General features: G+C 31.8%; 1 non-coding gene across 1 annotated transcript; it reads left to right on the top strand.

Moving 5' to 3' along the window:
• Window positions 1–8,018: 8,018 nt before the first annotated feature.
• Trnam-cau (transfer RNA methionine (anticodon CAU)) lies at window positions 8,019–8,115 on the top strand. Its single transcript has 2 exons — window positions 8,019–8,056; window positions 8,080–8,115. It is a non-coding gene; the product is annotated as a tRNA-Met (tRNA).
• The last annotated feature ends 2,114 nt before the right edge of the window (window positions 8,116–10,229 follow it).

The following is a 10,229-nucleotide window of genomic DNA, read 5'->3' as shown; positions in this document are numbered from 1 at the left end:
TTCTGTAGTTCAAATTTAAATTGAAGTTCAAGCTCTCTTATTTTTATTTCAGAAACTTCAGAGTATTTTTCAACAACGTGTGAAAGTGCATCTTCTCCAAAAATATCTTTCATCCACAAAATAATGAATTAGAGAAAATTCTTAATTTCTTGTTTACGCATTGAAGAATTTAATTTTTGATAAAATTATACTTTTTGGCAAAGATCAAGCAAATCGGTTTTCCCCCCTTAGCCATATTCTAAAATAGATAAAATACAGAATCCCTAAAGAAAAGCCCCCAACACGTTCAAAATTGAAAATGTTGCAGGCTCTCGGTTTGATTGAGCCTGTTCATGGACGGTAATGGAAATTGCAAGTTACCGTCCACGCCCCCTAGCACCGGCTTAAGCAGAATTCAACATTTAAACACTAAAATGGTGTGAAAATTTGAATTTAGAAACATCCGCAGATGTGTTCATACGGCGGTTATCAAGGAACCTTCAATAGTGACACAGTAGTGTCATTCCATGAAAAGCGGCGTATGGTCCCCAAGTAAAAGAATGCGTGTGCCCTAAAGGAGAAAACAATGGGCGGAACTAATAAAAATGGAATTTTGAAAGGGGATCTGAGGTTATGAAGCCTGCATATCACAGATAAGACGTCAAAAGACAAATTTAAAAAAGCAGGCAACATATCCTAAGGTGATTCAACATTATTCAAGTAGGAATATTGGAACCACCCAAATAGGAAAATGCCGAAAAGTTAAAACAAAAAATACCACAAGCACAACAATAATGTCGTGCTGAACGATCTTCAAGGATCGAAAATATAACATCATTGATTAAATGTACGGGGAGACTTTTTACAGCCGCCACACGGCACAAATAACACGGATGTGATCATAAAATAGATAAAATACAGAATCCCTAAAGAAAGCCCAACACTACAAAATTGAAAATGTTGCAGGCTCGGTTTGATTGAGCCTGTTCATGGACGGTAATGGAAATTGCAAGTTACCGTCCACGCCCCCTAGCACCGGCTTAAGCAGAATTCAACATTTAAACACTGAAATGGTGAAATTTGAATTTAGAAACATCCGCAGATGTGTTCATACGGCGGTTATCATGGAACCTTCAATGTGACACAGTAGTGTCATTCCATGAAAAGCGGCGTATGGTCCCCAAGTAAAAGAGAGTGGCGTGTTGCCCTAAACGAGAAAACAATGGGCGGAACTAAATAAAATGGAATTTTGAAAGGGGATCTGAGGTTTATGAAGCCTGCATATCACAGAGATAAGACGTCAAAAGACAAATTTAAAAAGCAGGCAACATATCCTAAGGGTGATTCAACATTATTCAAGTAGGAATATTGGAACCACCCAAATAGAAAATGCCGAAAAGTTAAAACAAAAAATACCACAAGTACAACAATAATGTCGTGCTGAACGATCGTCAAGGATCGAAAATATAACATCATTGATTAAATGTACGGGGAGACTTTTTACAGCCGCCACACGGCACAAATAACACGGATGTGATCATAAAATAGATAAAATATAGAATCCCTAAAGAAAGCCCAACACGGCAAAATTGAAAATGTTGCAGGCTCGGTTTGATTGAGCCTGTTCATGGACGGTAATGGAAATTGCAAGTTACCGTCCACGCCCCCTAGCACCGGCTTAAGCAAAATTCAACATTTAAACACTAAAATGGTGAAATTTGAATTTAGAAACATCCGCAGATGTGTTCATACGGCGGTTATCATGGAACCTTCAATGTGACACAGTAATGTCATTCCATGAAAAGCGGCGTATAATAATATCTCCTGGGAAGGTTCAGCTACAAACTTTTCTAAATTAAAAGACATGACTGCTTGCTGCTGGTTTTAAACTCAGAAAGTGATGTGTTTAAAAAATTTCAAAATGACAGGTACTCTTAATAGAACAACAATGATATCAACTCAAATGAGTAAATACGGTAATAATAAAATGTAAAATAAATGGTAATAATTTCCAATAATGTAACCAAAAAGAAATATTCAATCCCGGACGAGCCCCCAATTTCTGTTACGAGCCAGGTGTAACGAGAAAGAAAAGCCAGCAACAAACTTATAACAATAACAAATTTATTACATTGTTGAAGAATGCTGCCATAAATTATGTAACATAGACAGCTCGAAGACCTCGCTTTAAAGTTATTATTAATAAATTATTAATAATGAATTGAAGCATTAAATACAAGCTTTTTACCATTTGTATTTTAAATATAAATCTCATGTACATGTACTTACACTATTTTGGAGTTTTTATTTTTAAAACAATAACAACAACTGAAGCAGTATTCTAAATAACTGAAATTCTTTTAAAGCAATATTATTCCATAATCAATATGTTTTAAGAACGGGTAAATTTGAATTTGTTTTGAAATTTAATTTACTTGAAACACACTTTATTCTCTTTTGTTAGTATAGAGGCTATTCGTTGCCAAAAATCCAGCCTTTGAAACTTGACAATGCATACTTCGGTTCTACTAAACAGATTAGTAAAAATCTAATTGTTGATGCGAGAGTTACATACTGCACTGGTGTTAAGCATTTTAATTATCTCGATTTGATAAAATGAAAGCTGTTAACATGCAACTTAGATAAATTGCAAACTGTATTTATAAATGTATAACTTCAAAGTTGCGACATGTAGAAATGTAAACGATATCTAGAACGTACACAATATGTTTAATGCTGTGCATCATGACGTTGAGAATGTAACTGTATCAACTTGACACACCGGGTTTACAACACCACACTTTCCTTTTACGTTCTAACGCGATTAACATTTGTAAACGATTTTGCAACTTCCATATATGGAATTATCACGGAAATAGACGAAAATTAAGAGGCGGAGCCAATTTCACGAAAACAGGATATAAAGAGAGGTAACTCTTGCTGGTACAAAAATATTTCAAATTATATAGAAACTGTTACATCAATCTTGACTTTGAACATCCTCTGATTTTGTTAAAACGTATTCTACTACAGGATATTCAAGTAATGCAAAATTGGTTAAGATATAATTTAAAAATGTAACAACGTATTTACTGATAATGAGCATAATAATATGCAAACACTAAAGCTGGTGAAATAACATAAGGAAATGTTTCCCATATATAATGACACACACCACTGTCCATTTATATCAACCGTTTGGTTTTGTGAGCCACGGCAATACTCTAAAGCTTATCTTTTTTTATGCTCCCCGAAAAAATTTCGGGGGAGCATATAGTAGCCGCCTTGTCCGTCCGTCCGTCCGTCTTTCCGTCCGTCCGTCCGCACTACCGAATAGGGATAGGGGGCCATCTAACTGTAAACAGAACAAAAGAGAACAATAGAGTTCATTCCGTAACAATAGAGTAAGGGGCCATTGGCCCTCTATTAAACAATAGAAAATAACAAAAGAAATGGCCCCTTATTCCATTTCGGTCGTTCGGTCGTCCGTCCGTCCGTCCGTCCCCTTTTCTTGTCCGGGACATAACTTTGAAACAACAAGAGGTATCAACATGAAACTTTGTAGGTAGATAGATCTCATTAAGTAGGTGTGCAGTGCACAAGAACCGTAACTCTGCCTTGCCTAATTTTTGAATAATTCCCCTTTGTTTATTTTTACACTTTGAACTTTGTCCGGGACATAACTCTAAAAGTATAAGAGGTATCAACATGAAACTTTGTAGGTAGATAGATCTCATTGAGTAAAAGTGCAGTGCACAAGAACCGTAACAACTCTGCCTTGCTTAATCTTTGAATTATTCCCCTTTGTTTATTTTACACTTTGAACTTTGTCCAGGACATAACTCTAAAAGTATAAGAGGTATCAACATGAAACTTTGTAGGTAGATAGATCTCATTGAGTAGAAGTGCAGTGCACAAGAACCGTAACTCTGCCTTGCCTAATTTTTGAATTATCCCCCTTTGTTTATTTTACACTTTGAACTTTGTCCGGGACATAACTCTAAAAGTATAAGAGGTATCAACATGAAACTTTGTAGGTAGATAGATCTCATTGAGTAGGTGTGCAGTGCACAAGAACCGTAACTCTGCCTTGCCTAATGTTTGAATTATCCCCCTTTGTTTATTTTACACTTTGAAATTTGTCCGGGACATAACTCTAAAAGTATAAGAGGTATCAACATGAAACTTTGTAGGTAGATAGATCTCTTTGAGTAGAGGTGCAGTGCATAAGAACCGTAACTCTGCCTTGTCTAATTTTTGAATTATCCCCCTTTGTTTATTTTACACTTTGAACTTTGTCCGGGACATAACTCTAAAAGTATAAGAGGTATCAACATTAAACTTTGTAGGTAGATAGATCTCATTGAGTAGGTGTGCAGTGAACAAGAACCTTAACTCTGCCTTGCCTATTTTTTGAATTATCCCCCTTTGTTTATTTTTACACTTTGAACTTTGTCCGGGACATATTTCTTAATGTATAAGAGATATCAACATGAAACTTTGTAGGTAGATAGATCCCATTGAGTAAGTTTGCAGTGCACAAGAACTGTAACACTGTCTTGCCTACTTTTGGAGTTATTGCCCTTTGTTCATTTTGACACTTTGAACTTTGTCTGGGACATTACTCTAAAATTATAAGAGATATTAACATGAAACCTTGTAGATAGATAGGTCTCATTGGGTGGAAGTGCAGTGCTGAACAATCATTACTCTGCCTTGCCTTATTTTGAAGTAATTGCCCTTTGTTTATTTTTACTTTTTGATTTTTGTCCTGGACATTACTTTTAAACTATTAGAGATATCAACATGAAACTGTGTAGGTAGCTAGATGTAATTGGATAGAACTGCAACGCTTCAAGAACCTAAACAAAGCCTGGTCTAATTTTGGAGTTATTGCCCTTTGTTCATTTTTTTATACTTTCCTGTGTCCAGAACCTTCTCGGGGAGCATTACCCGGTTCAACCGGTTCTTGTTTTTACCTTCAGCAAATAGTACTGGAATGCGATACATGGAAGGCACTTTTGGCAACACGAATAAAGAGAACTGAACAATAAGCCTGTGCCTTCTTTCTGTAAAGGACTATGTTGGGTTGTAGAAAAACTCATAGTGACCAAGTGTATAACCACGAAACAATGCAAAGTTTACTATCGATAATTCCGTTGTATAACCAAAACTTGTGAATTTGTCCCATTTTAATGTTGAAATAAATATTCAGTGTATCCTGGCAACAAGCTCCATTGGGAGGTATTTTGAGTCATAGGATGTGATTAAGCCTTTTATTGTTAAATATATGTAAATTGGCGTAGGTTAAGGTCTTTTTATGCATTGTGCTGAATCAATAGCACCTCTAAAATATGTGTATACATGCTGTCATTAGCTTTTACCTAGATTTGCTGTCTAGATTTGCTGTCTATATGATCAAAAACAGAGAACTACTTTTATATACATGAAATACTACACAGAATATTTATTAAGTTTTGTAAGTGATGGCTTTCTAAGAGATAAAATAAACAAGGTATACATAAATTGATAATCAACATACATAACCTTTTATTTTTACCATATATTTTCCCATTTTTCCCATTTGGACTCATTTAAAGATTACTTATGGAAAAATAAAATGGGAAAAAAGTTATGTACGAAAGGGTACATTCAGCTTTGGTTTGGTTATAATTTTACTATTCTTAAAGGTTTTTTTTTATTGTCAAGTCATACGCTAGAATTAAGGTTACTAATATCACAGGTTATCGGCGTGGTACCAAGCCCTACCCCTAAGGTACCACCCCCAGGACCCTCTATACCACCCAAATATAATTCAATACATTCAAAATACATGTCAATACAAAATCAAACAATTCTATCAAAAAATATAATACTGATACTATAAACTATGTAGTTTACCATAAATCAAACAATTCTATCAAAAAATATAATACTGATACTATAAACTATGTAGTTTATAGTATCAGTATTATATTTTTTGATAGAATTGTTTGATTTTGTATTGACATGTATTTTGAATGTATTGAAGTATATTTGGGTAGTATAGAGGGTCCTGGGGGTGGTACCTTAGGGGTAGGGCTTGGTCCCACGCCGATAACCTGTGACTAATATAATAGTACTACTGGGAAAGACAACAGCCAGAATTTGGTCTGTATTAGTAATTAGTCGTATCAAAATCTCTATCAGATGTTGACTTGAAAATTTGAAAGTGGTAAGATAGCAGCTTATCTGTAAATGTTACTCATTCCCATGCTAATTGGAATACCATCAGTAAAATTTATTTGTCGTTGAATATAGTCTTTTCAATAGTTTTCACTTCTTTGAAAAATATTTAACCTCAGACAGTATGTAACCTGGTGTTTTTATTGGGTTTTTTTAAGTTTCTTTTTCCAGGAAATGTGTCTACAACGTTTTAAAACTTATATGCCTATATTCCTTTAAAGTCCGCTGATGTTGATTGTAGGCAATCATGCAAGTGAATTATGTTTAATAACTAAACACCTAAAAGGTATGATAAACGGAAACTACGCGACGGTAAATACCGAAAATGAGCGGAAAATACGTTTATTTACGATGATTTAGTGGGCGGTAAAATGGGCGGAGCTTATTTTATCTCCTATTGAAAAACGTGTTAACCTGGATTATGCTGATCTGAATCATGATGGTTCGATAATGTAAAGCTAAGAATGTAACTTCTGTTTTGAGTATTCGAACACTTGGTATTGCTACTATCAGTTAATGTTTTGTCGTTTAACAAAATGTATTTTGTTGAAATGCATGTTTACAATGTTAAATCGGCAAACTCAATCCGAGAATGCAACATTGGAGTTTACATACAAAGAAATACAATTGTATTTCCTTTAACAAACTGTTCAACTCAGATCAACAAGGCTGGATTTTTGGCAACGAATAGCCTCCATATGTTAGTAAACATTATTGTATGGTTTTAGTAGATATAGGTACCTTTAAAATGTCGAATAAACTATCCCTTTAAATATATATCATGCTAAAATTTGATATTTGAAAATACTGATAATTATTGCAATACAGCTTCTTTTTTATGTAAACTAACATCTTTTGAGTACACGCATATATTGAGATAATTTACGTTTTAAACACTAAACACTATACATAACACAGTATAAATGCTTAATGACATGCATTTAAGAAAAAAAGATACTAACAGTGTTTCTATAAACGACAAAATTCACTGAGCAAGGAATAACAGCTTTTAAAACACAGTTTGTGTATTCTTTTATTCAAATTAAACATATTCAGAAAGAATTCCCCATATTACAAATATTTTCTGCATTAAAATTGTTTTACCCAAACATGAAACCATCAATTTTCTTAAGATGTATTGTGTTATTATTTTGTTTTATAATTTTAAATGTCAAAACATGAATGTTTAACTCTACGAACTTAATGTCAACATTTTGTCATTGAAGTGTTTATATAGTCCCATAACAGTGTAATAATTTAAGTATTTAATACCTTTACCGCGATATTGCCACAAGGTTAATGTAAACGTAGTGTATTATAATACTATATAACAGATAAAAGTATTAATAAAAAAAAAAAAAAAAAAAAAAAAAAAAAAAAAAAAAAAAAAAAAAAAAAAAAAAAAAAATAAAAAAAAAAAAAAAAAAAAAAAAAAAAAAAAAGAAAAAAAAAAAAAATTTTTAATTTTTTTTAAAAAATTTTTTTAAAAAATTTTTTTTTTTTTAAAAAATTTAAAAAAAAATAAAAAAAAAAAATTTTTTTTTATAAAAAAAAAAAAAAAAAAAAAAAAAAAAAAAAAAAAAAAAAAAAAAAAAAAAAAAAAAAAAAAAAAAAAAAAAAAAAAAAAAAAAAAAAATTTTTTAATTTTTTTTTAAAAAAAACAATTTTAAAGAAAAAAAAAACAAAAAAAAACTAAAAATGTTTGATAAAAAAAAAAAAAATTTAAAAAAAAAAAAAAATAAAATTAAAAAAAAAATGATGTATAAATGGACGTTTTGCTTAAAATGACATTGTTAAACCTGTTGACATATGTTGCCTTCGGTAGCGCAGTAGGTAGCGCGTCAGTCTCATAATCAAATATACGACCATAGAGTTATCTGAAGGTCGTGAGTTCGATCCTCACCCGGGGCATTCATTTTTTTTTCAGGGCCTGATTAAGATTTAAATCAGTTGAATTAATGATTTATTAAAGTTTAATAATAATAATAAACAAACAAATTTACCTAATTGTAAGTTTTTTTTCATCTGTCTCAGACATGTTTGTTTAAGCAGAATGCATGATACAAAACCATCCTTATATCCATTAAGAATGTCTTTTAACGTAAGATAATAATGGTCATAAAATGTTTCATTGTGCGAAGGAATGAATCTTATTTAGACCCACATTTTGAAGACAAAAAGTAAAGCTATTGTCACGATTCTCATGTCGGCGTGTGTTAACATTTTCGTTAAGGTTAAGAGACTATAAAACACTTCGAACATGTTAACATACTTCTTTATTGTAAAGATTATGCCCCCTTTCCAACGAAGATTTTTAGTTTCGGTTAACCTTTAGGCTAAGGTTTATTTTCGTGGAAACTATAAAAGCTTTTCACTGTTTACTATCAATTTATTTTAATTTTTTTATTTGCTTAAAGGTTTTTTCATTTTCTTATAAAAGTTATTAACTTCAATGTATGTATTTATTGATTGACTGATTTATTTTACTATCTAGCGCTTAGAAAAGTGGGGACAGGTCTTGTTTATGTTACCAATACTTCTATAACCAGATGTATGCCTTGTATAACTGTGATTAAATATCATGTTGATAATACACTATTGATTCCTAGACCACTATCATAGTAAATAATTGTTCAGTAAAAATGTTCATAAAAAACATTTTGAAGGTATTTATATATATGTAAGTCCTAGAAACCAAAAGATATTCAAAAAAGTGTTTGAATTTAACAAAGAACATTTAATTTATTTATACATTGAAAACATAAAGAAAACCGGTGTTTGATTTTTTTCTTTCATGTTATTTATAAATTTTGTAAAAAATGCAGAAAAAATATTCAGCACTTTATCTTTTATAAGCGTATGAATTTACAAATTTATACAAAATGTTGTCATCCTTAGAACAAAATTCATTCTCAAAGGGAGTAATACCCACGTTTAAAGCATATGACTTGTCTTACACAATGATGTGCAAAAGAGTTTTCTAGTACCTGTGAAAACAGTAGGTAAATCTGCATTATATGCAATAATGTATTGATCTCGTCGGAACACCTTGCATTTATAGTTGACTTGTTTATAATCCTTATGAACATTCAACACATCTATTCTATACAAACATTTAGCACCATCTGTGATTCCCTTCAAATCAGGTGTGTGATTTCCAGTGCCACTATTGTGCGCTTAATCTTGGAAAAAAATGAATTTCAAAGTGGTTCTGTTTAGTAACTTGTATCAAATATTTTCAAAAGTAAAAACCGTAGATCGGCCTTGCAACTTTTACAAAGGCTGTATTTTCCTTCTCAACTTATTACTTGTTCAATTTTAGCACAAATTCGAATGTATTACCTTATATGAATACAGTTGACAATAAATCATCATGTGTCTCCGTCATTTAACATATTCTATTCTTATCAACTTGTACGCTGTTTTCTGTGACTTGTGCACTTTTTTACTTTACTCTCTCTCAAAATTATTGTTTTGCTAACAATAACATTTTTTTCTAAGCACTAATGTGCTAAAGGTGTAACACGAGTTAAGCACTTTTTCATTTATGTGTTATTGTGTTACTTACGCAGTATCCGATATAAATAAAAAAGATATGGTAGCCTACGAAGTCACGTGCTACAATAGTGAGTGTTGAAATCATAGAATCCGGTTTGACAGAGTTTCTGAATTGGAATTCAAAACTACTTTGTGTATGCTGATTTAGCTCAAATAATGTTTATAACTCCAGTTTATATAGATATATTGGTCTTTATCATATATATAAATGTAATGTAATGTCATGATTTGGTTACCATACCTTTCTTAGTGCAATAAGTTGCGACAAATACAAAACCAAAACAGTGCATTTGTGTTATTATATATTAAAACATACCTGGAGCACACAGCAAAAAACTTAAAAGAACTTGAAAGGACTTTAATACTATTGCGAATGCATATGTCTTGATTCTTTGTCAATTTGACAATCATATGTTCTGCGTTTGTTTTCACCAACAAATACTTTGTATCAAACAGATAAACAATCT

The sequence above is a fragment of the Ruditapes philippinarum genome, unplaced genomic scaffold (genome assembly GCF_026571515.1).
Source record: "Ruditapes philippinarum isolate M1 unplaced genomic scaffold, ASM2657151v2 ctg12073_1_1_1_1, whole genome shotgun sequence".
NCBI lineage: Eukaryota > Metazoa > Mollusca > Bivalvia > Venerida > Veneridae > Ruditapes > Ruditapes philippinarum.
This window is presented reverse-complemented; position numbering and strand designations above follow the sequence as displayed.